The sequence below is a fragment of the Phocoena sinus genome, chromosome 13, assembly GCF_008692025.1.
Source record: "Phocoena sinus isolate mPhoSin1 chromosome 13, mPhoSin1.pri, whole genome shotgun sequence".
NCBI classification, from domain to species: Eukaryota; Metazoa; Chordata; class Mammalia; order Artiodactyla; family Phocoenidae; genus Phocoena; species Phocoena sinus.
This window is the reverse complement of record NC_045775.1, coordinates 37,757,741-37,783,560: the sequence shown is the minus strand read 5'-3', so window position 1 is coordinate 37,783,560 and position 25,820 is coordinate 37,757,741. Positions and strand designations below refer to the sequence as shown.

Below are 25,820 nucleotides of genomic sequence, written 5' to 3'. Positions count from 1 at the left end.
CAGTGGTTCCCAACTGGCAGCAATTTTGCTGCACAAGGGAAACCTGACATGAGGAAGTACACTGGGGACACCTGACACGAGGAACATTTTGGAGGACATGAAAATATCTGGAGACATTTTTGACTGTTATGATTGGAGAGGGAGTGATGCTACTGGCATCTAATGGGTGGAGGCCAAGGATGTGCTAAAACATCCTATAGCAGACAGGACAGTCCCCACAACAAAGGATTATCCAGCCCCAAATGCCAACAGTGTCAAGGCTGAAAAACCCTGTGTTAAATCCCGTTTCACAAATAAGGAAACTGAGCTCAAAGTTCCAAGGTAAATGGCAATGCTGAGATCCAAGGCCAAGACTGTCTACAGAAGCCCCTGTTCTTTATACTACACAAATTGCTCACGGGAGATAAGCAAAGCATAAGATAGGGCTTCCCTGGTGGCGCAGTGGTTGAGAGTCCGCCTGCCGATGCAGGGGACACGGGTTCGTGCCCCGGTCTGGGAAGATGCCACATGCCGCGGAGCGGCTGGGCCCGTGAGCCATGGCCGCTGAGCCTGTGTGTCTGGAGCTTGTGCTCCGCAACGGGAGATGCCACAACAGTGAGAGGCCCGCATACCGCAAAAAAAAAAAAAAGAAAAGAAAAGAAAAGCATAAGGCATTATCCCACTCTCAAGGTGTTTACAATCTCACTAGGGAGTCTAAAACAAAAATAGAACAATGCTGAACCCAGCTTAATGATGAGGGACAGAGAATAACAGATATAAAGTATCTGGTGAACCTGAAATCAGTGTAAAAGAGCAGGCTGGGAAGACTTCACGAAGGCAAGAAAGGGAAAGCATTCCAGGTGGAAGCAACAGATAAGCAAAGGCTGGGCATGCGAGTGGAGCTTGTGCGGGACTGAAGGGCCACCATGCTCACGGTATGCTGGCGCATGCGTGTTGCAAACCGCAGCCTCTACCAGGGTTGTGAGAGAGCCGATGTCGCTAAATTCTCCCCACCAACCTTCTCTACCCACCCTCGTGCCCTCCCTCCCCACCTCCCAATCCAGCAAGCTACTGGCAGGATGACGAGGAGAGCCAGAGGGGCTGGGCCGCTTGCAGTCAACATCCTTCCAGGGTCTGCCCTGTCCTCACAGAGACCATGTTCTCCCTGAGAGAGTAGCCACTCTGGAAACCCTGGATCACTGAGTACCCCTGGTACCGACCCCCGCCTCCACAGTCCCATCTGTCTGTGCAGAGCTCCAATTGGCTCAGATGTGCCAGGCTGGTCTCAACAAGCTGTGAGTTTCTTGAGGGCAGGAGCCACGAGCCCCTCCCTTTCTTTTCCACGGTCCTCAGCGAGAAGCAGGCACACATTTAACAAGTACTACTTGGGAAGGGTTAGCCTGGTGAACACCTCCTCCTCCTCCAAGGTCAAGGGCAGTTATTGCCTCCTCTCCGAAGCTTCTCCAGATATTTCGAGTCAGAATTAACTACCCTCACTTGTGTTCTTATAGTACACATACATATCTCAACCGCGGCTCCAGTATGTCTCTCTCCTCGGCTAGACAGAGACTATGACAAGCCTACTTGCATCCCTAGTGTTTAGCGTACTGTCTGTTGGTCAGGAGACACCCAATAAACCTTTGTGGAGGTGGGAAACTGTTCTGTGTCCCGGAGCCTATTCTGGGATTATTCACTCCTGCAAGCCCCTTCCTTAGGAAGGAAGGAAGGCAGGTGATCTGTACTAAAATGATGTTCCAATGCGGCAAGAGGGGAAGAAGAGGCAGCTATACCAGGAGTACCATATATTCCCTATGAGGTAAAAACTCACCTTGAACTGATGCTCCCTGTGTCCCTGCCCCCGACATCTCACTCCACTCCTAACGCAGATTCCCTGAGCCATTCGTGAGCCTCACTTTATTTCCAGTCTCAGCCTCTTAGTGTTTGAGAGTGCTTAGGGTTTCCCTCAAAATTTTAATTCCACCAACACGGGCCTTCAATGCCCCCCAGGTGAGGTCCCTGTGATATTTCAGGTACTCTGTCAGGGCAGAGAGGGAGGGAGGGCAGGGAGCTCTCAGGTAGCCCCACAGGGACCGCTCACCTGGGTTTGGGACCTTGAGCTTGGGATCCAGATAAGAACCAAATAACACACTCGTGATGCCAAAGATTTCAGGTTTCTGGGTAAAGAAAATGTTCTCCACCACTCTCACCACTAATACTGTCCCGTGCCACGAGCATAACCTGGCCCCTGCCCTGTATTGCAAACAGGAAAAACAACAGAGCCCAGCCAGGATCCTGTCCCTGCCACAGTTCAAAAGTATCAGGGGCCCCCTTGTCCGAAAGCATGGAATTTAAATAATGTACGCCTCTCAGAGATTAGGTCATCCCTATTAAACCCCGCCGGCAAAATGAAACACTTTCTCATATCCTCCAAGTCAAAGATTTCCCACGACTGTGGATTTCACTGGCAAAGTACAATGGTATCTGAGAAAAGCAGGGAGGGAGACAGCGAAGGAATGAGATGGGCCGCGAGGCCTATCGGAAGGCAGGCAGCGTGCCCTTCTTTGCAAAAGGGGAGTGAGAACTCGTGGCGGGGGACAGGTCATTGATGATAAAATGTATTAGGATATTAACATTCAAGATAGCAATCAGAAACCATTTTAGCACCCACTGCTGCCTCAGTGCCGATGAACTGCATTTTCAAACAGAAAAATAGAAATTAAGCTATTAAACATGCCAAGAGCAACAAAGAGCTTTGCAGCCTGGGCAGATGGCCGCAGAGCACTGGCTGAGCGCCAGCCAGCCAAGTGAGAGGGCTCTGAGAATCCATGCAGGCTGGTGGGACTTCAACGTGGATGACTAGAGGGGTTATCAGGTACAAAAGGGGGTGGAATGCCTTGTAACTTCATGGCCAAATTAACTTAATCACAATTCTGTTCACGATCATGTGGCCCGGATAATGAAGCAATGTAGGTGCCCAGCCCTGCACAACCCCTGCAAGATGATAGCTGGCATCACCACCAGGCAGCTGGCACTACATAAAAGCAGGCCTCCTCCCTCCTCCCAACCATTCCCAGGGTTTCTTCTCAGCTCCTTCTCCCCGGCTTCAGGTTCCTCCCAATTCTCCCAGATGCAACCCCATTTATCAAATCTCCTTGAACCTCATACCTTTATTTGATGCACTTTCCCAGATACTATCTCTGTTTTTTTGTTTGTTTTTGTTTTTGTTTTTGCGGTACGCGGGCCTCCCACTGTTGTGGCATCTCCCGTTGCGGAGCACAGGCTCTGGACGCGCAGGCTCAGCAGCCATGGCTCACGGGCCTAGCCGCTCCGCGGCATGTGGGATCTTCCCGGACCGGGGCACGAACCCGTGTCCCCTGCATCGGCAGGCGGACTCTCAACCACTGCGCCACCAGGGAAGCCCCTATCTCTGTTTCTGACTATGATTCTCTTTCAACCTCCAGCTGAGGCCAGAAGCAAGGCAGTAGAACCATGGGGGAGACAAACACAGCCTTTGGAGTCACACCAGGACTGAATCCCAGTTTTGTCACTTACAGGTCAGGCGATTATTTATTCTCCCTGAACATCAACCTCTGTCTCTTCATCTGTGAAACAGGTTATTGTAACAATTCCATGAGACACACATGCAAAGCACTTGGCACTTAGGAGTTACTCTGTATATGGTGGTTAACAGTGAACTTACTGGCTCTCTGGCCTGAAGCAGGCAACTATCTTCTCTAAGACTCAGACGGCTCCTCAGTGAAATGGAGCTAATAACAGGTCCTGCGACACTGGGGGTGTCACAATGTAAAATGTGAAAATCTACGTACAGTGTAGAGCATGGTGCTTGGCACAGAACACTCGGTAACTGTTGCTGCTCTTGCCATTAAAAAGCCAAGTCTTCAAATCTGTTGCTTAATCCAACGTGATGTTCTTTCCACTCTATGAAACTTCCCACCTCCCCAAAAAGCATTTTCTTGCCCCAAATTGCCGTTATTACATATTATTTCAGGACATCTGATGATTTTACAGTGTTGCGAATATCAGATGTAGACCTAAGGTGAGAATTTCTCACCCAGCCCTGGAGGAAACCCAGTGGGAGAAAAGGCTATAGCCCTGGTCATCAGAGGGTCATGAGGTGATTACGAGAGAAGGAGAAGCTGAGGATGACCACGTATTGTCTGAGCACCTACTAGGCCTGGGACACTGTATTGAGGTTTCACCTGTATTAGTTCATCTAATCGCCTGGGAGGCCAGCAATACATATTCCCTACTTTTCAGATAGAAAAACTGGGGTACCGAGAGCTTTCAGCTGGATTCCCGCGCAGCGCTGCTGCCTGGAGCACACCGGAGAGATGACTCTGACAGAGCTCCCACCTCGAGCCCCACCCAGCCCGGGAGCTCCCATCTCAAGCCCCACAAAGCCTTCTCTGACAACCAGGTCTCAGGGTTCTCATAGTTCTAAGCCTCTGGCTTGTCCTCCATGGGTTCATTCTCCTTCTCAGGTACAACTGACTGGCTCCCCAGCCAGGCCCGTTTAAGTCAGAGCAACACGTTGAACACCTTGCCCACCCCTCCACCCCCCCAGCCAGAGCCCTTGGGGAAGGTCTGGGCATAAACAAGAGCTCCATTCCTGAGAGTTAGGTCCAAAGCAATGGGGAAAGAGCCCAAACCACAGAAACCAGGAAAAAGCCATCTCTGAAAAGCAAAAAGACGCACAGGCACTTTTTTGGGTGGTGGCTGAGCATTCACAAAGTCCTTCGCAAGCATTATTTCATTGGTTCCTCACAATTAATCTGTAAGGTAACAAGTATTATTAGCAACATTGCATGTCCAAGAAAAGTGAGGTTAAGGAAGATAAGCAGGGCTAGTGAGAGCGCACACACGGCACAGCTGCAGGGGCACCGTTCACACAGTAGTCTCTGAGGACAAGTCCTCCGGAGATGAACAGCCAGAGGTAAGTGGCAGAGACATCATAACTTGCACCCTCAGCTCCTGACTCTGAGTCCTATACTCCTCCCAGCACACCACACCTGTCCAGCAAGAACCCTGGCCACTGGACTTGCACCCCGGCCATGCAGCCCGCTTAGCTGTCACCACTGTGTGTCACTGTGACCCATAGGTGTCTGTGTGCCTGTGTTTGGGGGTAATCGAGTTTGAGACACAGGAGGCAAGAAATTCATAGTCAAGCTTCCTCCTAACCACCGGCTCAACTTTCATTGGAGACCCCTAGGCAAACCTCCCCTCAAAACAGCCCACAAGGGTCACACAGACCCAATTTGAGCTTCACTTCCTTTTCCATCTGGTGTCAGGCACCAGGTCCTAGAAAGAAGCAAAAGGGGTGGGGGGGCGGTCAGAAAAGGATGACTCCAGAAAGGAGGAGAAGGAGGAAAAGAGGCTGCACTGTCCATATTGCACCAATTAAGTCCTAGATAATAGACTGTTTCTTTTTTTTCCTGGAGGAGGGTGGGGAGTGAGGGAGGAGGAGGTGGGAAGGAGGAGAAGGGAGAAGACTCAGGGCTTCTTTCCCAAGGCAGAGGACCCTCTTCACAAGGTCTGCACCCCCTGTATTGCTGGCTATTTTCCCCTGGAGGCCCCTCAGGCACGTACTGTCCCCAGAGGTGCCTGGCATGGAAGAGGCAAGCCAGACAGAGCAGGAGATCTTCAAGCAGCAGGCGTCCTCCCAGCTGCTGCTTTTGGAAAGCACAAAACGTGCAGGCACTATGATGGGCAGCTGCTGGGTGGTGATTTTGGAGCTAGCCACCAATTAAACTAAAGACTCTTCATTTGAGGAGTTTGCTACTAGATCTATTGGTAGAGTGCACTGGCTGGTTAAAAAGCAGAGGGTGCACATGTAACTAAATATTTTAAGAGTTCCACTCGGTTCACAGGCTTCGAATAGCACTTACTTTCATAAAATAAGAGGAGAGGAGGATTGCTCCTTTCTCATATGCCTTCCATGGTAGTGCAAAGACGTTATGTGGGCTTTCGTGTACATCCCTGAAGGGCAGAACCCTGTCTGTCCAGCACATGGAAGGGATTTAATACATATTTATACATGTTGGCTCAATGGATGAATGGCCCGATTTTAAACTGGACCTGCACAACTGGATTATGGAGATGATTTACTTGGGAAGCCATCAACCTGTACAGAAGTGGTCCTAGCAGCTTCATTCATAACAGCCAAATACTGGAAACAACCCAAATGTCCAAGAACAGATAAGTGAATAAGCAAACCATGCTGTATCCATATGACAGGCTTTTACTCAGCAGTAAAGAATGAACTGGTACATGCAACAAAACGAATGCTATGGGAGAGAAGCCAAACGCAAAAGATTACCATTCCACTTACGTAAGGTTCCAGAACAGGCAAGACTAATCTATCATGACAAAAAGCATATCGGTGATCTCCTGGAGGTGGACATGGGAACTGGATTCAAAGAGGCACAGGGGATGATTGAATGATTTTGAGTATTGTATTTTACAATAGTAAAGTATATATTCAATAAAAAAAGAAAAGAGGCACAGAAGGACCTTTGGGGAAGATGAAAGTCTTCTATATGTTGATTGGGCGGTGGTGACATGAATGTATATGTTTGTTAAACTGAATCAAGCCACACACTTAAAATGGATGCATTCTTTTTTTTGCATGTAAATTATACCTCAATAAAGTCGCTTCTGAAAAAGGAAAAAAAGAAGTCATAATTTCACATAAGGATTGCTCTACAATTTTCCTTTAAATAACAAATCATCTTCCCACCCTCAGGGCATTTAAGATTTCAAATTCCATTTTTAAAAATAAAAGGGTTCATTCAGAGTTTTTCAAGAACACATCTGTCACCCAACATAATGTACACCTACCTGTGTAGGCACACATTCACACACCCACCCACGTGTGCAAAACACGCTCAAACCCACCTTCTCTTGTCTTCTGTGATCAAAATACGGTGATAGCAAGAAAAACACATCCAAAATGTGGTTCCCTGCTGAATTATTTAAACCTGTCTTTCTGTGTGTGGATCTCAATTTCCTCATATGCAAAACAAAAAAAATTAGGCCAAATGCTCTAGAATGGCTTTTAACAACCTCAAGGACCTAAATATCCATGAATAGGAGACAGCTTAAATAAATTATGGGACACCATTTGGTAGATCACTATGCAAGCCCTAAAAAAAGAATAAAAAGTTCTAAATGTACTGACTTACATGAAACTATCTCTGGGATATATTAAGTGGGAAAAAAAGTATGGTATAATGTGTTTATTATGCTAGGTTATCATGTGAATAAAATGGGTGTGCATGTGGGTAAACACACAGACACACACACACACTGTCACACTTGTTTGGCATATATTATCTCTAGAAGGAGTCTTAATCAACAGGAAACAGGGGTTGCCTCAAGAGATGGAAACTAGAGGATAGAGGGGCGAGAAATCAGGAAAGGGGCATTATCCTTCACTCTATGCTCTTTTGAACCATTTGATTTTTAAAACCGTGTCCTTGAGTGAACTTGTCACAATATTTGTCAACACCTTTTTTCACTACCTATTTCTAACCCAGTCCCCCAGAGAGCAGCTTGCTTCGGTTCCCAGGCACTTCTTAAAGAAACACCCCTCAAAATTGGCTGACACGTTGCTTGTCCATCCCCCGGTACCCAGGTCCCAGACACCAACCGAGCAGCAACCATCATCTCCATGCGAAAGTCCCATTGGCTGGACCGGATGCCTACCTTACAGATCCCAGCTCCCCACAGGCCACCAATGGAGTAAACTCAAGCTAGTACCTGCTTCCTCTTTTCAACAGGCGCAGAATAGACCCAGAGAGCTGGCTCCCTCTGATGACAGAGGTGGCTAAAAACAAATAAGTGTGTGTATGCAGATGCTTTTCTGAGCTGAGAAAACATCCAAAAGTGCCAAACCTAATGTCAAGAGTGCGCAATGGCTTACGAAGCATTGCCTGGTCGTGGTGTCGTTTTCGTTTTCCTCTCTTCTTTCAGGGAAATGGCAGTACATGACTGTACTCCCACTGACTCCCACGAGAAGATGCTGAGTGCAAACAGCAGGAAATGTAGCCGCTTACCCTCAGTGTTCTGAAGTGAAAAATACCCACTACCCACGTGCACTTTGCATTTTGCTTTGCAGTTCTCTCTCACTGGGTGCCCTTTTATCCATGCGTTTTATTGCACGTTTCCTATTTTTTACACTAATAAGCCAACTGCGGTGATTGAGAGTCAAGGCTCTGAAGCTAACTTACCTGGGTCCAAACCCCAGCTCTGCCTGTCACAAGCTGTGTGGCCCTTGCTGCGATTTCCTCATCTACACATTGAGAGTGTCAGTGGCACCTGCTTCAGAATGTTTGGAGGATCAAATGAGAGGGTGAGGCACTTGGAGCCATGCTTAGCACACGGCTAGCATCCTCTAAATGTCAGCTGTCAAGTCATTAGGGTTATCTCCCGCCTAGACTGTGAGCCCCTCTTGGGAAGAGCCACGTGTCCCTTGGTGGGGGTGGGGAGGTTTCCACAGTTCTTGATCCACAGCTGGGCACATGGCACGGAACCAGGAGAGACTCCAAGTGGAACTGAATGGATCCACGTGGAACAGAGCCGAGCTCAGTCGGGAGCTCAAGACTGTGCAACCAGAAAAATTATCTCCAGACCAGGAACTTCTCTGTCTCTGTTATATCACAACCTAGCAGGACCTTTCACCAACAGCTACTCACAAAGACATTCAGTTCCTGACTCCCTTCAAAACCTAAGACATTATAATTGTTATTCAGCACTTTGAGCTCCTCACGGAGACTCTTTTATTCATAATATTAATCACAACTCTAATAAACACCCTTTATTGAGCACTTTACATGCGTTATCTGAGTGAGGGAGGCCATATCCTTATCTGAACCATTTCAGGAATGAGAGAGCTGAGGCTCATGGATTGGAGTGGCTTGCCCACATTCTCACAGCTTGAAGAAAAGCAGCCTGAATTAAAGCAGGGCTCTCCGACTCCCATCCCCATGCTCCGGTTACCTTGGATCCAGCCAAGGGCATGGACTCAAGGAGATCCTGAGGAAAGAACACATCGTGAGCTGGTCAAGGAGCCCATGCTGTGTGCGTGATGGTGGAGTCACTTCTTGGGCACAAGAACAATGAAAGTAAAGCTTTTTCATTGTCCTCCTGGAGCTCATAGTTGAAGGAACACCAATCCCACAGCAAAACAGCTGGGAGGCTCAGACTATGAGACACAGACACAGGGTAGGACACCCAGCTTCAGGGAGTAAATGCCCTCTTGAAAATATTGCTGTATTGGGATTTTCTGTATAGCAAGTCCTATTTGCCACTGCTTTGCACCATATAGTTGGAAACATGTCCAGTGAGGAAGAGTTTTATAAAAATCACAGAGGCATGAAAGCTAACAGTCATAAGCAACTTTGAAATCACTTGGTTCAAATAAGCAAAGAAATACAAATTTAAACAAGGGTAAGCCTTTTTTTCTTTTGCCTAACAATTTAGCCAAAGTTTCTTTGGGGCTATGTATCCTTGTGTCATTTGTTTATTAATATATAAACAAAATTAAGTATCGTGATGCGTTCAGTTTTTAAAAATCAAAACTTACAATGAGAGGCGGCAGTCTCTTGCCCTCCCCAGAGGGAAGCAATTTTAATAACTTCCATTTGGGTTTTTCTGGTCATCACTGCCATGTCCCTAAATAAAATGTTTATACCTCAATTTCCTGATTTCTTGTTTTAGACATTCACTCTTGCCCTGCTGCTGTGAGAGATGAGGATTTAGTTCACTCACCACCCCACGCCACTTTCCTCCCTTCACAAAATAATTACACATCGCAATTCTCAGTTCCTTCTCTATTCTTCTTGACAACTGCAAAAAGAAAAAGCAATCTAAATGTCAATTTCTTGTTCCATCAACTATAGACAATATCCCTTGACCCTACACCTTCTAACTGGAGGACATGAGTGCTTCCCGCCCTCCCCATCCTCTGCATTTTCACTGTTAGACTATCAACATTGACAAAACTGACATTTTTTTCTAATTGTAGTTGAGTTCCATGCTTTGTGTATATGCTGGTTCCAAAATCTGAAGATGAATTAATAGTGTTCACTTAATATTATAACTTTGTAAATGATATCACATATACTTTCTTTACCACAGGTCCAATGTGCCAACTCATCTACCACTCAATGGCGAATATACCTAGCATCAAATTCAAATGGATTCTTTTTTTTTTTTTTTTTTCACTCTACCAATTGCCTTTCTCAGATCCTCAAGTTTTTCCCCTGGGTCCCCTTCTCTCAGGGTCTGTCCTTCTGGACACCCTCACTGTACACTTTTCCCTAATCTGGGCTGACTACTCTCTGGTCTCCTGCACAGCTGTAGTACCGTGACTTATTTTCACTGCTCTGCTGGAAACAGTCACTGTTTCTGGAATCCATCATCTTCCTTGTTCTGGGTTATTCCCTTGTTTTTTGCCAGTAAAGTACATTCTGATTGAAATATTGATTAAGAGTGCATAGAAAGCTAGCTTTCTAAGACCTTGCATGCTTGTCCTCCCACACGATTGATAGTTTGGCTGGATATAGAATTCTATGTTAAAAAAAAAAATCATTACCTATCAGAACTTTCTTCTAACATCAATATTGCCTATGGACTCTGATGTCAGCCTGGCTACTGTTGTTTAGTATGTGACTTTGTTTTGTTTTCACTCTCTAGAAGTTTTAGCAACTTTTTTATCCTCAGTGTTCTGAAATTCCAACGTGATATGTCTCAGGGTATCTTTTTTTGATTCATTGTACTTGTTCTTTTGATTCACTGAATTTGTGGGAGATATTCTTCTAATTTGTCCTTTGCTATTGGCCTCTTCATTTTCTGTATGAAACTCCCATTATTTGGCTATTGGACCAGTAGAATTAATCCCTATGTCTCTTACTATTTGTTATATATATTTCCATCTCTTTTCTCCTTTTAGTCCATATTCTAGATTTCTTTGACTATATCTTACAACCCTTCCACTGAACTTTTATTTCTGACAATAGTATGTTAAGATTCCAGAAGCACCTTCCTATTTTCTGCAGCTTCTTTCTCCTCATAGCATCCTTTTCTTTTTTTGTTTTATGGACACAACCTATTTCTGTGAACACAGGGTTACAGAGTGGGAGCTGGCCGTGATAGCAAGGGTCCCCACCATCTATGATAGCTCTCCCCAAACCATCATTCCATTGCTTTTTACAAGAACTTTCCAATTTCTGACCCTGGGGGTCAGGGTCTGGCTCCAGGTCCTTCAGCAGTGAGAGTAGTGAGTATACTCACTACACATGCCACATACAGACTTTCAAATAGTCACTTGCTTTCAGCTGCACTTCTCACTCTTGCCTCTGGGGTGACTACAGTTTCCATGCCCAGAGCTCCTTAAGGGTCCTGCAGAACAGGTGGCTCTAGGCTAGGTTCCGGTAGCCCCCAGCACATGTTCTGGGCTGTGGCTCCTTTGTACTTCTATCCTGCTCTGTAGTTTCCACCCTGCCCTCTCCTTTCTTTTCCCAGAAATTCACTGAAATAGCTTAATGATGGCACCCTTCTGCTCACTTACTCGTTATAAAATTGTATACCCACACCTTTTTCCTTTTCTGTTATCTAAATGGGATCTTGAGTAGGCAAAGCAATAAACATATTTGCTCCTAGACCACCTTGAATGAAAATTCCAAAAACGCATCATCTTAAATGACATTATCCAGGGCTGGTGAGAGTGGAGGAGAAATAGTCCCCCTTACACACTGCTAATGAAGTATAAATTGGCACAAAATTTGTAGGGTGGTTTGGCATTATATAACAAAAATCCTTTGACCTAGCAATTCCATTTCTGGGAATTTATCCCAAATCACACATGTGCAAAAAGATTTAAATACAGAGATCATTATTACAACATTTTGAAGCGTGTAAAATTAGAAACTAATTGTCCAATAATAGCAAACTATTTAAATAAATTGTAGCATATTCAAATCATTAGATACCATGCCATCATGAAAAAAATCTTGCAGAATTATATTTAATGGCATGGAAAGATATTCAAAATATGGTATTAAAAGCGGAAGGAAAAAATGAGATTATAAAGGAATATATATACTATGATCCAATTTTTAAAAAATAAAATGTGTGTACGTAGGTACATATACAAAGGAAAAAACCAGTTATCTACCGGAGAGTAAAATAATGTGATTTTTTTCTTTGTACATAACCATAGTTTTTCTAAACTGTCTTTTTTTTTTTTTTTTTTTTGCGGTACGTGGGCCTCTCACTGCTGTGGCCTCTCCCGTTGCAGAGCATAGGCTCCGGACGCGCAGGCTCGGCGGCCATGGCTCACGGGCCTAGCCGCTCCGTGGCATAGTGGGATCTTCCCGGACCGGGGCACGAACCCACGTCCCCTGCATCGGCAGGCGGACTCCCAACCACTGCGCCACCAGGGAAGCTCTAAACTGTCTTTTAAATCTTCTACTTTCTATTATAACTTTTGTGATTAAAAAAAAAAATCAGACAATAGACTTGTTGCTTGAAGGACGTTATGTGGCTCAGTCCCCTCATTTACAGCTAAGGAAACTGAAGCACAGTGAGGTCAAGCAACCCACTCAGGCATCTCAGTAAATTAACCACAGCTGACTCAATTGTCCCGCTTTTCACTGCAGAATTCTTTAAGGTGCAAGTTAAAAATGGGACAAATTATGTTAAATTTACTTACTTCTTTAAAAGTGTAATTTTCTGGTCAAATGGTTCACAGCACTACTCAATCCTAATCACCAGTTATGAGGGGTTAGTAGCCAGGCATATTCCTCAGTCGAATACAGTTAGAACATCTTAAGAGACGCTTTCAATAGCTCAACCAAATAGAACACACTCATTTAAAAATCCTTTGCTTTGATCAAATCTCCTTCTCTGTACGACGCTCTTCCTCAATTTTTGTGGGGTGGTGTGGCCCACATTTTTATACCTTATACATGGTTAACCTTTAAACTACCTCGTATGTGATAAACTTCCATAACAACATAGACTTTGTCAAACAGGTAATGAGCAAACATTTCTGCTAAGACATAACTATACTGTGCTATCACCTAGCCATGCAGTGTCACCATCTTTGTTTTACAGGAGTTCTTTGGAATATATGCTCCCATTTGTCCTCAGTGTCCTATAAAATGTATAATTTTTTTAATTTATAAAAAATTTAAAATGCTGGTTCTAAGAAAACCAAGCATAGGTCTCAAACATGTAATATAGAGGAAAACGGAATTTATTAGGCAGGTCAATGTCAGCAAAATCTTACCCTCAATTAGATGTTCATCATTTGACTGTTGAATTTTGAAGGAAAACATTAAAGCTTTAAAACTTTTAGATTTTGTATCAAAATAGTAAAGATATAAATAAAAATTCTGACATAATTTCCAGCTTTCTGGGATAAAGCCTACCTCAACATGTAACCTAATGAGCACGTGTGAATGTTCAACTGGGTTTTTCCTATAGATAAACGAATACATAGGTTTTCAGGTACAAATAATATATGAAAGCAGGGACCATCTATTCTCTGAAAATGGGCAACTCTCCTTATAATTCTCTGCTTGCTTTCTATACCTTTATGAAGTTGCAGGCATTGTAAAATGAACAGGCTAATGCAGCTGGACTCACAAATCAGATTTACATGTGCTGAAACCCCACCAATAACTGAACTAGAAGGGAAGATATTTCCTGAAGCACATAGCAAAGGGGATCAGAAAATTGTCCAAGCTCTGAATGTCAGAATAGTTCTGAATTTGTGGCTTTCTCTTGTGGACATCAGATTTCCATATATTTTGGACAAGCACAGAAAAGACACATCACAAGTATGTCATGTTATATACAGACCATATGGGAGGGATTCTATGGATTCCATCTACTTTGTGAGGATAGTTTAGGGCTATCTATAATCATTAATTAACAAAGTCAGGGCTTGAAATAAATAGAAGAAAGCACAAAAAAAGTCCAAGCACAAAAAAAGTCCTTGGCCTTTCAGAGGCATCAAAGGAAAATAAAGTTTAAATTTTTCAAGTCTATCCTTAGAATAGTCAATGCTCTGTTCATTGCCCAGAGTAGACAGACGTAACTGGAGCCAAGTTTTAGTTAATAGATCTTTTCTAGTTAATAGATCTTTTCTTTTTTTAGTTAATAGATCTTTTCTAACGTTGAACCTTTTGTTGGTTTTCCTTTAGAGTATTTCATGTCTTGTTCGTCAAAAGGCAAATTTCAGAGTTTGGGTTTGGTGACTGAGGGTTCATTTATCTAAGATCAAGGAAAGCCTTCTTGATACTCAAGGAGTCAGGCCTGTGGATTTCGGGGAGGATACCAGCAGCGTAACGAGCAGAGGGAAGGGCAAGTGCAAAGGCTGGGAGGTGGGAGAGGACTTGACCTTTGCCAGGGTAGGAGATGGAGTGACAGGAGCAGAGTGAGGGAGGTCACTGGCGACAAGGTCACAGAGGTGGAACATGGTAAGGATTGGGCTTTGGCACTGAGCGAGATGGGAAGCCAGAGGTGAGTTTGAGTATAGAAGTGACGTGCTGTGCCTTACACTTTGACAGGATCAGTCTGGCTACTGTGTGGAGAATAAATTTTAGGGGCGAGTGAGGAAGCAGGAAGGCCACTGACGAGGCTATCGTGATAATCCAGGTGAGAGTTGGAGGCTATCATAATAATCCAGGGGAGATGACGGTGGCTAGGAAGGGATGGGATAGTAGAGGTGACGGGAAGTGGTCAGTTTCGGAACATATTTCGAAGGTGGAGCCGAAAGGATTGCCGGTGGATTGGACACAGTGTATAAGATAAAGAGAGGGCTGGAGGCTAGCGTGGAGATTTGGAGCCTGAGCAAAACGTGAAGCTGTCCTTGGCCGAGCAGGAGAGGACTGGGAGGGGGGCAGGGCGGGAGTGGGGCACCCGGAGCAGGGTTTGGACAGGCACGCTTGGAGACACCTCTGAGATAGCCAAGGGCAGGGGAAAGGTCCAAGCTTAAGATTTGAATTTGGAAGTCACTAGCAGAGAGACACAGTACAGATCCGAAACCCCTGACCCACAACACTGACATCCAAAATGCTCTAAAACCTGGACTTTTTTTGAAGTTTGGGTCAAAATCCTTCGGCCACAGACCCTGACCCAAGCTGACACATGGCAATTTATTGTCTCCATTTATTCCACTTAGTGTAAACAGCCATACAATTGGGTTATAGAAATGTTAATTTGTTTCCTCAGAAAGGACTGCCCCAGAATCTACTGGAGTTATTATGTATTCAATAATATACAGAATAACATTCTAGAACAGGGGTCCCCAACCCCTGGGCCGCGGACCACTACCTGTCTGCAGCCTGTTAGGAACCGGGCCGCACAGCAGGAGGTGGGCGGCGGGGGAGTGAGGGAAGCTTCATCACCGCCTGAACAACTACTGCCGCCTGGCCCCGGTCTGTGGAAAATTTGTCTTCCACGAAACTGGTCCCTGGTGCCAAAAAGGTTGGGGACCGCTGTTCAAGAATACAAAAAAGTCTGAATTTCTAAATAAATCTGGCCTTGGGGGCTTTTGCATAAGGGATGTGGATCTGTAGTTTGAGCCAGGAGGACACATAGGGAATGGGAAGACGAGAGGGACCTGCCCAGATATCAGAAAGACCTCGATACAGAGGTCCAACCTCGACTGCCCTGGGTGGAGTCGGCTTTGACTTCCCACCTTCCTTCCTCCAAACCACCACCACCAACATGCACACTCATCCCGACTTGGGGATGATAAAAACCTTGGTTTTTTAGCTTTCTCTATGTCTTCAAAAGAGAAGGCAGAAAACCTCTCTAGCCGCACCCCCCCCAACACACATACACACACACACAGTAGTTACCCGCACCCGCCCCCCAACACACATACACACACACACAGTAGTTACCCGCACCCGCAGAGTAGTTACCCGCACCCGCCCCCCAACACACATACACACACACAGTAGTTACCCGCACCCGCCCCCCAACACACATACACACACACAGTAGTTACCCACACCCGCCCCCCAACACACATACACACACACAGTAGTTACCCGCACCCGCCCCCCAACACACAGTAGTTACCCGCACCCGCCCCCCAACACACATACACACACACAGTAGTTACCCGCACCCGCCCCCCAACACACATACACACACACACAGTAGTTACCCGCACCCGCCCCCCAACACACATACACACACACAGTAGTTAGTTACCCGCACCCGCCCCCCAACACACATACACACACACAGTAGTTACCCGCACCCGCCCCCCAACACACATACACACACACAGTAGTTACCCGCACCCGCCCCCCAACACACATACACACACACAGTAGTTACCCGCACCCGCCCCCCAACACACATACACACACACAGTAGTTACCCGCACCCGCCCCCCAACACACATACACACACACAGTAGTTACCCGCACCCGCCCCCCAACACACAGTAGTTACCCGCACCCTCCCCCCAACACACATACACACACACAGTAGTTACCCGCACCCGCCCCCCAACACACATACACACACACACAGTAGTTACCCGCACCCGCCCCCCAACACACATACACACACACAGTAGTTACCCGCACCCGCCCCCCAACACACATACACACACACAGTAGTTACCCGCACCCGCCCCCCAACACACATACACACACACAGTAGTTACCCGCACCCGCCCCCCAACACACATACACACACACAGTAGTTACCCGCACCCGCCCCCCAACACACAGTAGTTACCCGCACCCGCCCCCCAACACACAGTAGTTACCCGCACCCGCAGAGTAGTTACCCGCACCCGCCCCCCAACACACATACACACACACAGTAGTTACCCGCACCCGCCCCCCAACACACATACACACACACAGTAGTTACCCACACCCGCCCCCCAACACACATACACACACACAGTAGTTACCCGCACCCGCCCCCCAACACACAGTAGTTACCCGCACCCGCCCCCCAACACACATACACACACACAGTAGTTACCCGCACCCGCCCCCCAACACACATACACACACACAGTAGTTACCCGCACCCGCCCCCGAACACACATACACACACACACAGTAGTTACCCGCACCCGCCCCCCAACACACATACACACACCCACAGTAGTTACCCGCACCCGCCCCCCAACACACATACACACACAGTAGTTACCCGCACCCGCCCCCGAACACACATACACACACACACAGTAGTTACCCGCACCCGCCCCCCAACACACAGTAGTTACCCGCACCCGCCCCCCAACACACATACACACACACACAGTAGTTACCCGCACCCGCCCCCCAACACACATACACACACAGTAGTTACCCGCACCCGCCCCCGAACACACATACACACACACACAGTAGTTACCCGCACCCGCCCCCCAACACACATACACACACACACAGTGGTTACCCGCACCCGCCCCCCAACACACAGTAGTTACCCGCACCCGCCCCCCAACACACATACACACACACAGTAGTTACCCGCACCCGCCCCCGAACACACATACACACACACACAGTAGTTACCCGCACCCGCCCCCCAACACACATACACACACACACAGTAGTTACCCGCACCCGCCCCCCAACACACATACACACACAGTAGTTACCCGCACCCGCCCCCGAACACACATACACACACACACAGTAGTTACCCGCACCCGCCCCCCAACACACATACACACACACACAGTGGTTACCCGCACCCGCCCCCCAACACACAGTAGTTACCCGCACCCGCCCCCCAACACACATACACACACACAGTAGTTACCCGCACCCGCCCCCCAACACACATACACACACACAGTAGTTACCCGCACCCGCCCCCGAACACACATACACACACACACAGTAGTTACCCGCACCCGCCCCCCAACACACATACACACACACACAGTAGTTACCCGCACCCGCCCCCCAACACACATACACACACAGTAGTTACCCGCACCCGCCCCCGAACACACATACACACACACACAGTAGTTACCCGCACCCGCCCCCCAACACACAGTAGTTACCCGCACCCGCCCCCCAACACACATACACACACAGTAGTTCTTGTTAAGCCTGATGTGACGCTGACTTCATGCACCACTGAACTAACTGGCTGTATCTGTTGCAAGGTGGGGTTTGTGCGGTGAGGAAAAAAAAAACTGTAGAAAAACTGAAATAATGCTTTAAGTTAGCATAAAGGCATTTCCTGTTTCTGGGAAGCCTGTCTGTCTGCTGCTGTTGCTCTAACGGATTGAGTATCCCTCCCCCCACCACTGAACACACCAACTCTAAACTCAGTCGGGACGTAGTGGCAGGGGGGCTGTGGTGGGGCACCCCAAGTCCCAGGCCCGTTGCAAGAAAACAATGGAGCAAGAGGCTGGGTGCCTGAAGCCCCATCCAAGGTGCCCTCTTAGACTACAGAGGCACAAGATTCCCATAGAGGATCCTTTGTGTGTTCTAAGGCAAGACACGGGAAAGGGTTGAGAGGATTTAGAACCTCAGCCAGGTAAAGGTGAGGCTAAGGTAGCTGGTCTTCTCGAAGCTATTATTCCTATGTTCATTCCTGCGGATAAATGTGCTCCACGGTGGGCGGCTTGGCTGGAGATAAGAGGCCTTGTCAACAGTTAAAACTAAAAATGAAAAGATATTTCACTCATCAATCCTTCTAGCCCACCAAATGGACCCAGGTTCTGTTGTCTTCCTAGGCCCCACGACCCAACCTCCCTCATCCACTTCTCCCACCCTGGATGCAGACTCCTAGGATCAGAAAACCTCCGTATCAACCTAAATTGTTGGCCCATTCGACCTCTAAGGAAGAAAAAAAAGAAGAGGCAAGAAATCTCTACCAGAAAATCCGCGAGCCCTATCATTCATAAACAGATGAGCAACATACAATGAATAAGAAAAATCTCCAGAGAGGCAGGGGGTGGTGATAATTAAATATCATCAACCAGAAAACGGGTCGTTGGTCATGATCTCTGTTGCAACTAGGTGGTAGATACACAGGAATCCATCATTCTACTCGGTTCACTTCTGTAGGTGTTTGAAATTTTCCATAATAAGAGATAAAGAAGAGGAAGAGGAGAAGGGAAGAAAAGAGGGAAAGAGGAAGGGAGAGAGAAAGTGGACAACTTCTATACCCCAACTGGACTGATGTCCCACAGCTCATCTTAGCCTTTCTTAAAGACCTTAACTGGGGAGCGGGGTACCTCAGGTAACCGAAGCCTTTCCCACCTCCTGTTCCAACCAGTCTAAGCCAATGCCCCACAGAGGACGTGGGATGAATAAACCCAAGCCACAGCTGTCCATCTGGCCCTTCTCATGCCCCTCTGAAGAGACTCCCCAAGTCCTTTCCCTGATCCTCTCATGCACATACAGTAGGCGGTGGCTTTTTTTTTTTTTTTTTAGTCAGGATTCACAATAAGTGCTTTGAAGAAAAAAGGAGTTGATCACTTCATCCTTTCCTTTCTTCCTAGAGATGTTTTCCCTGACTTCAAAAGCCATCTGTTTACCTTAGATGATTAGGAAAGATTAATGGAACTAATTGTGTTAACAATGTGACTGTCCTGCTGAAGCCTGCAAATTATCCCTGATTTGCTTTGATTGCCTAGAGATTACCTCACCACCACTAAACCCAGTCAGCTTCCATATGACCACACTAGGCTGTGCCCCCGGAAGCAAGCCAGTGTGCAAAGTCAGCCTTCTGTGGGGATGAAGGCTGTGGTACCCTCCAGAGTATGAAGTAAGCCTGCCAACCTCCCGGCGGTGCCCAGGGAAAGCCGGCGATCCGATGGGCATATGCCCTGAGAGTGCAAAGCTTGGGCCATGTCAGCCGAGCCAGACACCCTGCCCTCATGCACCCCCGGGGCTGTGACCCTCTGGCTGGTATCTACCGTACAAAAACTCCACCAGCACAAGAACAGAAACAGCTACCCAGAGCACACACATCTCAGATGCCTCTGCGGCTGCCGGCGAGGTGGTGGAACTGGGCTCAGAGGACAACCTGGGAAATAAGCAAAATGCAGCCAGAGGAAGGGATGGAAAACCTGAAGTTCTCTGTCACAGATGGATGGAAGATGCTCCCCTCAGAAGCCTGCAGGGAGCATCAAACCAAGCAGCTGGGGGATGGCGGGGTGTGTGGGGAGGTGCCGCCAGGGCCCACTCATGGCTGCCTTGCTAACCCTCCCCCGACAACTTCGTCACTGTGGGTAAATCTCCTGGAGTGTAACATAGACCCTAGTACCCAATTAGTCAAATATGAGAAAATCCACCACTTGCTTCCCGCAAGTCAAGTTACTCTGAGTCTTTAATTCACAAACCAAAGGGCGAATCACAGGTTTCCTAACTTAAGGGACCCAAAGCTTGCCAGAGCCTTCCTGAGAAAGTGATTTCAATAGCTCAGCCATTTGGTGTGAAATATTTTCCAACAAATTCCAACTTCTTTTCATCCAAAGAGAGTAGGGGATCAAAGTTACTGCTGACAAACCTGGCAGTCCCCATGCTTAAGGCAGTGGGAAGGATGTGTTTGCCTGGCCAGCTTCTCAAGCCTTAAGAATCACCGTTCTGGGAATTCACTGCAATGCTCAGAGCCCTAATGGAGCTCACCTCACTCTTTGCCAAGTCACCTGGGGCGCCGGGCTTGACAACGGGGAGCCACCTCAGCGGGAGTCTGGGCTCTTCTGGGACAGTTTCCCATTGGTCTTTGTCTCCCCAGGCCCGGCATGGCACCTGGGCAACTGGGGTGGGGTGGGGGGAACAGGCGTCAGTTACGGGGAAGTGACTACCAGGACCCAATCAGAAGACTCAAGAGGAACTTCACTTACCTGGTGTTACATTTTGTTTGGGCCATTAACTATCAATCATAGGACCTCTTAGAGGGGATAAGGATAATTATTAACATGAGTTTATGTTTTGCATACGGGAATCGTTGCCAAAATTAAAAGAAGCAACTCTCCCCACTGAGAGAGAAGGTTATAAAGCAAACAATCCTAATCGAAAAAGTCAGTCTTATGAGAAAGATTTTACCCCGAATTATGCAACCCATTCAGTGAATGACATCGATTTGTATCTCTTACCCACAGTAGCCCCAGCTGCACCCCTACCAGCACCTCAATGGCCAAGCCACCTGAGTTAACCAGGTTGAAGGTGCAAAGCCCAGTGGCGTAAAGCTCTCTACTGCTCAGGGCATACAGGGCATCCATCCTCAGGAAGAAAGGAAGAAAGTAGCCGTGCAGCGCTGGGTATCCCAAGCGGTTATCCTCCACTTCCAACAACAAACTCATCCACAGACAACCCCAACTGTGCAGGCAGGAGGGGGGAGCTCCAGCAGGCTTACACCCGCTTACAACCTAATCTACTGGGGCCACTCGTGGGTGCACGATTTGGGCCGCCTTCTCATTTTTCCCAAGAGCCACTGCGCTTCTCTCCAGGGTTGGCTCAAATTTCATCCTCTGGACACCAGCTGCTCTTAAAATGCCATGGGCCTTCCCCAAACTACAAAATTACTCTTCTCCCCTCTGGAGATGACAGGAACATACGCTTTCCTGTCTCCCTGTGCCTTTGTATACACACGTATTTGATATACACGATAACTGATATATGCTGACTTAACACAATAACCTCTGAGACGATACATACAAAGAACTGGAAAAGAGAGAGCGCTGGACAAGCGCCTGAACATTTTGCAGCCCGTTCTCCCAGGCCCTTCACTTGGAGCTGTCTCCGGGTCCTCCCACACTCTGCCCCTCCTATCTCATCAGTCACTGAGCCCCAAAACTTTCTTCATAAGCTTCTGTGCCTACACTTTGGTTCCATGCTCACCCCTGGTGCCAGTCCTCATATTGAACAGAATCCACCCAGTAGCTCCTAGATCTTCCTTATTCTCAGCACTAATCCACCCTTCTGGAAACCCAACCCACTGATGTACAATACAGTCATCACAATGATGCCTCTTTCACCAAAACTTCCCTCTGCCCATAGGATGACATTCAGTTCCTCAACATGGCAGCCCACTTCCTCTACACTGTGCTGTGTTCCTCTTATTCCTTATTTGCCACCTCAAATGCCTGGTGCTGCAGCCAGGCTCACGTAGCCATCACCCTGCCCAAGCCCCGCAACACGTGCCTTACCCTGGGCTCCAATGCGTTCCTTCCTGGGACCCAGCCTGCCTCCTCCAGCCTCCTCCTGCACCCTTCTGAGCCACTCCTTTGGCATGGAGCGTCATTTAGGTTGTCAGGAACTCTCTTCTCACCTATATTACCAGTCCCCAGAGATACTTTTTCAGGGGCATCACCTTCACCCTGTATTCCTTCTTCCCTAACCCCCACCCCGTCCCTCAGCTTCTAGGACCTAGCAGAGCAGCCCACAAAGGAGCTCTTCAATAAACATTTATTTGTTGCTTGCATCTGTAACTTAGCAGAGATAATTCCTTCAACTTCTAGGTGTTCGATGTTGAGTGAAGTGACTCTAGACACAAACAATACTTTTTAAATGCTACATCTCCTTTCCATATATCAACCAGTTTCTAAATAGCACAAAAAGTGTGTCTACTACAGCCTATGAGGTGACCACAGGGTATGGACTGGGGGAGACGGGGAGCTTGAAGGGGTGAATTATCCCAGACTAGCCTTAGAGGTTCTGAACCAGAGGCTCCCCCGTTTCCCTACCCTGAGCCTGGCTCCCCCAACCCTTGAGGCTCAGAGACGCTGGCTCTATGCAGCCTTGTGTAAGGTGATCTGTCACCAGGCCTAAACAAGCTCTCTTGGGAGAGGGAGGGAGGGAGGGAGGGGAGGGAGCTAGACCTCATAGGATTTCAGTTCGTTGTCATGGGGGAGAAGAGCCCAAAGGCCAAGTTTCTCACCCTGGCCTCTGCCACTAAGGTCCACATGACCCGGGACAATCTCTCGAAGCTTTAATTGCCTCACCTGTAAACTCCCACAGGGGCAGGGAAGAGATCTGCCACAATCATGCCTAAACCAGTATGTTCGGAATAATCAAGAACGCAAGAAATGAAGAGAATGAAGCTATCAGTTTGAAAACTTCAATGGCCTTTGGGTTCTGAATCAAGACTCAAGGATAGAAGGCCCCCTAGGAAACTCACTTCCAAATAACCAAGTTAAAATCTTCAACTCTGTAATTCCTACTGCCGCAAGTCACAACTTCTCTTGCTGGCATTTAACATTCTTTAAAACTGGGCCCCAACTGGAATTTCCAGCTCTTTCTCCCACCCCCTTATGTTTCAGCCATATTGCTCTCCTACTGTACCAGGCTTTTCACATCCCACTCTCCCTTCCTCAGCACACTTTGTCCCTTCCAAACCACCCCTCACCAAAAGCCCAAATAAAACCTACCTAAACTTTCAGGGCTATCTCCACCTGAATCTGCTTCCCCTCTCAACACTGGGGTCCCTCAATGGCAGGTCCTCTCCTATATCCTTGTAGCTCATCCCTGGAGAGTCCCCTCTCCCCACCATGAGCACATGGAACACCGCTGAAAAGTGCTTAATAAACCCTTGTTTGTTAAATGATGTAACACCCAGAAAAACTGAGACTCCGTGACGTTTCCATTACATTCAGCTGGAAAACTCCACTGAAGATTCACTCCTTGGGTCCAACCCCCTGAAAACATCCTCCTTTATTTCTCTGCTGAGCTCCTCTCAGTCCTGTAAAAGTGCTGCATCCAACTTCCATCTGCATTCCCCAGACCAGTGATCACTTCCAACCCCCGTTAAACTCCCTATTACTTTTCAAAGAATCAGCCACCCCAGATGCACACATTACAGAGGCAGTGGGCTGTGCAATGACGCGGCCCACACCCATCTTGATGCCATTATTTCCTTGTGTTGTTGCTTCTCTGCAGTCCTACCATTGTTCTTCATTTACCCAGAGAGCTAGGTCTGAAGCTTTATAGGAAAAATGAATGATGACTTGCCTTATATTCCACACTTCCCAGCTCACCAACATGGGTTTCAAAGCTTTCGCTGGTGACTCTCGAGCCTCTGTGGAGAGCAATTTCACAAACCACCTTGCTATACGGTGTCATCCAGAGCTAACCTCCCTCCTCCAACCTCCCACATCCCATCCACACTACGTGTGTGCTGCCTTTCCATCACCTGGACTCTCACCCCCAGTCCAGGAACAGGAAAAACCACATGCTGACAACCAGCCAGCCTGGCAGAGAACGAGCTGGAAGAAGAGAATCATCCCTGAAACCCCAGGCTTGGAGGGACAGAATGGCCACCCAGCTCCATGGCTGTAACTGACAGTGTGTCCCCTTGGATCAACTCTAGACCTGGACTCACAAGAGTGGTGTTCTCCCTGACTGCCTCAGAGGAAAGGCAGCATTCTGAGCCAGGTGAGTTCTTAAGAAGTAAAGCCATAGCACATGGTGCAGGAAGTGGACTTGGGAGCCAGACTTCCTGGGCACCAGCTCCACTTAATAGCAGTGTGACCATGGGCAAGTCAATTATTCCTCATTCTCAGTCTGCAGACAGGGGATAACGACATTACCTACCTCATAGCATGGTTGTTCATTTATATAAAATGCATAGAAACTATGCCTGACAAAGTAAATATTTATTATTATTATCGTCATCAGCATCATTGTGGTTATTATTATTAATTCCTCTCCTTTTCTTTATGTAGGCACAAAAGCAAATGCCTCACCCTCAACACAGATCTCCCTGTCACTGGAGACTACGTTCCAAATCGTATTTTTTTCCTACCTCCTTTTTTCACCTCCTGTATCGCAAACATTAAATATCCATTCAAGCATTCAAACCATCACGGTGAACTGATCTCACTTGCTTCCTCTCCTCGGCCAACACCCCAGATTTCTTGTGAGCTACTGGATCCACTTGGTGGCAAATTCAATAATGCTTATACAGGGTTTTATCATTATACGTGTTTTGGAAACGTGTGTGGTGAGCGCTGAAGCAGGGCAGAGGAGAAAGCACGGCATTGAAAAGATCAAAAACAGGTCTCCGCCTCCGCATCTTAAAACTGCAGTGGGGGCTTCCCTGGTGGCGCAGTGGTTGAGAGTCCGCCTGCCGATGCAGGGGACACGGGTTCGTGCCCCGGTCCGGGAAGATGCCACATGCCGCGGAGCAGCTGGGCCCGTGAGCCATGGCCACTGAGGCTGCGCGTCCGGAGCCTGTGCTCCGCAACGGGAGGGGCCATAACAGTGAGAGGCCTGCGTACCGCAAAAAAAAAAAAAAAAAAAAAAAACTGCAGTGGTCAGTCTCCACCAAAGCCACAGGCTGCTCGAGTCTTTTGTTCTTCTGAATTCAAACTGTGGGCTCCAAGAGCTGGCCTGGGAAGGAGATAAGTCAGATGGGAAAAACTGAGGATGAAATCAGGGTAAAGGGTTGAACCCCAAAGTGTAAGATGAACCCTTTAGATGTCCTCATTTAATAACATAGTTTCTGAGACTTGCCCATCAGTCCTGTCCTTCCTGAGCAAAACATCTGTTATGATGACTGAGACTCAGGGTAGTTTATTCTTTCTTTGCTAAAACTTCCGTTGGGGTGTTGATCTCGTAAATGTTATTCTTATGGCTCAGATGAAAGTCAATGTTCAGATCCAGAAGGGGGTGTGGGGCAGCCAGACTATCCATCTTCTGAAGCCAAAGAGATAGAAATCTACAAGTCACAGGATCGATTTTTGTTTACGCCTTCAATCCCAAATATTTGGAATGACCACTTTGATGTAACAAAAACATGTCCTATGAATGCCAAAAAATAAAAACAGAACCTCCATTTCTATGTAACAGATAATC

General features: G+C 47.3%; 1 protein-coding gene across 4 annotated transcripts in view; it reads right to left on the bottom strand.

Moving 5' to 3' along the window:
* PRKCE (protein kinase C epsilon) overlaps positions 1-25,820 on the bottom strand; it is a 513,799-nt gene that overhangs the window by 324,716 nt on the left and 163,263 nt on the right. Inside the window, exon 1 of one of the 4 annotated variants that reach the window (XM_032652453.1) lies at positions 23,976-24,040. The exons of the other annotated variants lie outside the window; for them this stretch is intronic. The gene's annotated coding sequence lies outside the window, so the exon portion shown is untranslated. Of the gene's footprint in view, positions 1-23,975; positions 24,041-25,820 lie in introns of those variants that run through there. 4 annotated transcript variants of the gene reach the window in all.